This window comes from Agelaius tricolor, unplaced genomic scaffold (genome assembly GCF_023055355.1).
Source record: "Agelaius tricolor isolate 1412-34295 unplaced genomic scaffold, bAgeTri1.0.p SCAF_2, whole genome shotgun sequence".
Taxonomy (NCBI): domain Eukaryota; kingdom Metazoa; phylum Chordata; class Aves; order Passeriformes; family Icteridae; genus Agelaius; species Agelaius tricolor.
Genome location: NW_027269262.1, coordinates 10,086,387 through 10,092,446, shown reverse-complemented (window position 1 = coordinate 10,092,446; position 6,060 = coordinate 10,086,387).

The following is a 6,060-nucleotide window of genomic DNA, read 5'->3' as shown; positions in this document are numbered from 1 at the left end:
GCACGCATCTGAAGCGTGCTGCAGTCAGGAAGGGCTGCTCCTCAGGAGTGACTGCTCCTTGCTACCCACCGTCCTCCTCCCTTTCTGTCTTTGTGCTTGCACTGTGTGGAGTAGAATGACCTGATTTCCTGTTTGCAGCACTTAAACAAAGCACAACAACAACAACAACAACCCTTAAATACTTTCTGAAAGTACCACCTGAAAACTTTCCATCATTCCGTGCTTCCCCCCTTGCCAAAGCAAAGTGAAAGGTGATACCACCAGCCACTTGATCAATCTCTGTCAGGGTCGGGGGCATCTGGCTCCCGTAAGATTTTTTATAGTAGGAGTCTGTTTCTAGGACCACTGGCTCTTCTGCAGCAGGATGCTGTTTTCCAGATCTGATTTAAGCTGAACTCCAAAAGACCACAGAGAAAGAAGAAGCGGGGAGTGTGCACCCAGCTTCCTGGAAAAGACACCCGAGCTGTTCCTGTAGCCTCCTGCAAGCACAGTGCATCCTCCCCAGCCCCTACAGCTGGTCCCAGCAAATGCCGGCCCTGTGCTCTGCAGGCACGGGAAGTGGCCCGCAGCTGGCCTGGGGAGCCTGCCTGGTTTCAGCAGTGTTTTCAATTACTAGCCTGCTCAGCAGCCACATCGTGTTCTGTGAGAAATGCTAAGTGTCACTAGCAGTCTCTCGGTCCAAAATGTTTGGGAGAGCCACTGTTCTGTCCCCAACCTCACAGGGACTTTGCATCTGGGAGGAATGCCTGGGATGGAGAACACAAAAGGACAAGCTGGACTGGAGCACCCATTATGCCATTGAAAAAAATGAAAATAAGATGTCAACAACTTCTATGGGCCTAATTGTTTCTTCTCAAACAGATTGTTAGCTTATGTGAATCAGGGTAGCTCTACTGAGTAAACCAAAGAATGGAAGGGGGGAGGGGGATAGCCTTGGGATCAGAAAGGCACAATATGGGTCTTTATCCCCATTGCTTGCTGGCTACTGAGTAACATTAACTTCTTGCCACCCCACCCACACACCCCCCAAGAGATAGTGGCAAGAGAGATGAAGACACAGAGGGCAGTACAACTGCCTCAGTTTCTGCAAACACCACCACACAAGGACACCTGAAGGACTGGGGCTTGACTCCCTCTCTCTCTCTGCACCTGCCCTTGCTGCTCAGCTCTACCATCCAACTGAACCACACAAAACTAAACTGACTGAAAAACAGAGACTGTCGTTTTCTGAGCCAGATTTCTCCCCTGAACTGGTCTGCCTTACAGCCACATGCACTTTGGACCAGGTGTAAAGATAATACAACTACTTTTTTCAGTATTTGAAGAGTACATCCGACTGCAGCCTGGTGAAACACTGGGAAATCCCACAGTGAGCCACAGACTAGGAAGCTTCATTTTAATTTCAGCAAAACAAAGATCAGGCAGTGAGTGAGTGATGCAAAAGCACCTAGTCAGATTTCTCCACTGGACCTTCAAGAGAAAAGAGGTAAAACATCAAGCACAAAGGGCAGCCTGACTTCTCCAAACACAAAATCAGGACAAGCCAAATCCTGTCCAATTGCACAACATTAAAGAGTGATTCTGTGCTCTCTTACCTTATGCTAAGGGAACAGCAATGTTCTGACCTGCAGTGATTTATGTGTAGCAAATTCGTGCCATAAACAAGTGAGAGAAACCAAAATCTCATGCCCTAATCCCTGAAAGCAAAACAAAATTCTTTATGGTCAGTAAGCCTGCTGATGAAGGAGGTTATGCTTATTCTTATTTGAATCCAATAAAAATATCCAAACAAGAGAAACAATGCTCCAAGAACATTTCTCTGTTACATTTGCAAATAATGTTTAAAAAGTAATTAATCATTCCGCATGCTTTATAAAAATTAATTTATCTTGATGTCTCCCCAGCTGGACAGGTGTTACTTACTACCTCCAGTGAACGTAGGAGCATGCTGAGTAAGACAGACCTGGCCCTGTTTTCTGAAGTAACATCTAATTTTCAGTGCACTTCTATGTACAGGCAGCTTCTGCTCATTTTGGCTAGAGCTGTAAGTGATTAATACACATGTAAGAGAGATTCTGGATATCTCAAGCTACAGGGCTAAAATTAAAGCCCGTGCTCGAAAATGTGATCTTAAATGACTTGCCTTTGGCTGGGCAAGGCAGGGAATCTGTTGCAGGATCAGGAAAATAAGCCAAGTCTTTGGATTCCTTGGGGCTTGTCTCCACAAGAAACGTAGGGAAGCAACACAAAGTTGCAGCACGCCAGGAACATTCTCCCCAGGTGGACCCTTCGGTGTTCACTGCTTTCAAAGAGCAAATTTTAACCCCTCCAAAAATTCATCCCTTCCCCCACAAGCACAGAGAGACCCACTTCTCAGTGCTTAGCAGCGTCACTTGTTGCCGCTTTCTAAACGATGAGGTGCTCATGGCAAAAGAAGGATGTGGTGACTCCAGAGGTAGCAATAAGAAAGCTAAGGGTAAGTTTCACTTTGGTTTCAGCAGAAAGCTTCCCCATGAAGAAGATGTTTTGCTTGGCAACCAGCACTGAAGCAGCTTACCTGTGTTTCAAAGATGGGTGAGCTACCTCCCACTCAGCACACTCAAGGTCTTGTGCACCCATTTTAAGCAGACATATGGAGGATCTGAATAGCTGCCCACACTAGCTGGAGGACAATGCCAACCCAAAGGAGGAGCTGTGTGGTTTCATGCTAGCACCAAGCAACATTTGTCTCTGCAATAAACACTCTCAAGATAATTAAACAATGTCTGCACAGGGGACTGGGCTGCAGATGTACATCCTCCCAAGCTGAGGTGCTGCTGGAGAAGTGCATCAACCCAGCCTGTGACTACCATCCCTTCAGGCCTGCTCTGCTCAACTGTGCTTGAATGCTTTTCACAATTTTTCAGGCTGAATGAGGTAGGTTAGAGGGGGCCTAGTATTTCAACATTACAAGCTGCCACCAAATGACAGGAAGTGGTCAACCCAGAGCTTACTCCCTGGATCTGAAGCAGCAGGAACCTCTGGCACCAGGGGAGAGCTGGAGACAGAAACTTCTGTCACAGCCTATGTGAATGTCTGTGGCCTAAGTGCAGGGTAACTGTCCAGAAGTTTATCCTCTGGCTTGTCACATGGAGATGAGCCTGGTGCTAATGCATTAAGTCCTGGCTAACATTTAAAGTGGTGTGGGCATAGCACTGCCATTATTTAGATTTTGGAATCAGTATGATGTAGCTTAACTGGCAAAGATCAGTGCAGACTAGGTCTGCCAAAAGTGGTGGGTGCAAAGGAAGTGCCACAGTACCCTGTGGTGAGCATGGCAGCCAGCCACAGAGTGGCCACCCAGTGGGTGCATGCACCACACAGGCAAGCCTGGGGTCACTTCATGGTCTTGGTGGACTTGAGAAGAAGAGGAACACTTCAGGTTACAGACACACAACTGTTTGGACTGTAGCAGAGCCCTTTGGTGTAGCTCCTCCTCATTCCTCACAAACCCACAGAGAGACTTACACCTGCTGTCCCATGCCATCAAGTCAACTGTTTGTGTAGCTGAGCTCCAAAGACTTTTTTTAAGGACCTTTGGGTTAAAAAAACCCCCACCGTGCATTCTCCCTGAAATGCATGTCTTTTCTTTGAAATGGATCATTTCACAGGACTGGCTTAAAGGACAGCTAGACAAACAGCTGCATCAGCACGGCTGCTGAAGCAGTAACCTGGGGCAGTGGAGAAGGAGCCGGCCAGAGCAGCCACCTCCCTCAGCTGTGAGCTAAAGCTGGACACCTGTCTGTGACCCAGCTCTACCTATACTTTCCAAAGTGTCTGTTTTGGTTTGGATTGCTCTTCTGGTGGGTATTTTTCCCCTTGCATTTCCTAGATAAATTAGACTTATGTAATTGTTCTTTCTGTCAGTTTTCCTGTAATCTCTTTCAAGTCTGTTGTCCCATTCTCAGTCAAATCTGTGAGAGTTTCAAACATAGCACGACCCTCTAAATCTGTCAGTGTGTGGGTAGAGGACCAAACTTGTTTCCTCTGCAAGGGGAAAAGCAGGCAAAACTCACCTGCTACCCAATGCTGCTCTTTAGCTGACACACGGCTCTGGCCTGTGGCTTCAGAGGGACAGGGAGGGAGCTAAAGTGGTGAATTTGGTGCTCATCATACAAGGCTAGGCTTTGTCACTGTAATTGCTCATGCACAGCCTGCCTTTATCCAGACTTAGTACCTTATGGCATGTAGACTTCAGTGTATACTTGTGTTTTAAAAGAAAGCATCCTGTCAGAAGTTCCTTCTGGGAGTCATTAAAATGTAGTTAGTACTTTTAAATCCATTCAGTGACTTCTGCATTGGGCTATTGTAAGATAACAACAAAAGTACCACAGATATCCTTAGTGAAAAAGGGTGATATTTACTTCTGTGCAGTGGCTTATGTGTACCATTTGTAAATTTGATGACTGATGCTGTATTTATACTGCTAAAATGCATTTTCTGGAGGGGGCTCAACACAGAGATGAATTTCATCTAACATGAGAGGAAAAAGGTAACTTGTCAGCCAGATAGGTTATTCTCTGACCTATAAATCAGAGAGAATAACAATGCATACTGTATTCCCGCCTGTTCCCACACACTCCTGCTTGTCATCACAAGAGCTCTTTAGTGCCCTGAAATACAGCTTGACAATAAAAATTAATTGAAAGTGCACTACAATCATTAACTTTTGGAGCTTCACAGTTTGCCCATCCTTAAATAATGCTGGTTATAAAATCCTGTTTGCACTACAATTCCTTGGCTCTGTGCCATGTAGCATGTAGAGAAATCAGCAATATGTGCAGCAGGGACTTCACTGGCTATAATATGAATGCAGAGAATAGACTTCTTCTTTAGCTCAGCAGCAGAACACTGACTCAGATCTAGAGACCAGTTATAGTCCCAGTGGTGTTTACTCCGTGTAATTAGCAGTATCAAGTGTGTTGTCTTTTGGGTAGCCTGATTGTTTCCATATGCATGAGCACCTTCTGTGAACGAAGACAGGGCAGGAGGCAGCACTCCACGGCGTTACGGGAAGCACATATGTTTTAAATACCTTATCTCTACAATTAAGAAGAGTTTAGAAATTGGTCATATAAATCTTGGGAAATGGGACCAGGAGAGAGAGGAAAAGACCTTCTTTGCAAGCAAGAACTTTGCCTGGGTAACTACTCAAACCCAGGTGCTGGAGACGGTGCAGACATCTCCCTGCTTACTGATGGGAGAGCAGCATGAATCAGAGCCTCATGCATTGCTCCGGGAGGGAGAAGGCTGTTGATGCTGTGTTGGGGCCCGGAGGAAGACAGGGCTGGCATTCGAGGTGGGGCGTGCCTGGGAATGCTGCATAGCATTCATCTTAGGGGCAGGTACTTGCTGAAATTCCAATTACTGAGAGAGATGGCTGAGGAAGAGGGAGGCCTTGCTTTGCCTTGCAAGGCGATGCTTTTTTTTTTTTTTACCTCAAGCTAGTGTTTCTGGCCTGTCCCAAGGTAAAAAAGCAACTTCAGCCTCACTGCAAGGCAAACCAGGCAAGGTCAAGTGGGGGCTGCTGCTGGACTCGCCTACATCAGCAGCAGTTACAGCAGGGTTTAAAAAAAAAAAAAAAAAAACCATAAAAAAATCCTTGAGCACAGGAAAGACTGGTCCTAAGGTCTGTTTTGAAAAAAAGAGTATGAAAAAGGGGTTGTTTGGGCATATTTATCCCTTGTTCTCCCTCTCCCTTCCACGGCCCCAACATTGCCACATGGTTCAGGCTCTCTTATCCCAAACCTGAGGCCTTTGCCCCGTGGCTGGCAGCATGGCTGGAAGCTGCAGGGAAGTGGGGAGGGACAAGGAGAGCCATTTCCATTGCAGCCTGGCTCCTCCTGCTCCGTGCTGTCCTCAGGATCCTCCACACGCCTCTCCTTACAGCAGGGCCCCTCTGCACCCCACCCTTAATGACGCTGTGCCTCGAGGCATGCCTTGCTGATTGGGAAAGGCTCTCCCAAGATATTCCCTCGCACACCTCTTTTTATGGCTGCAGTAGATGCCTGAATAAAAGCC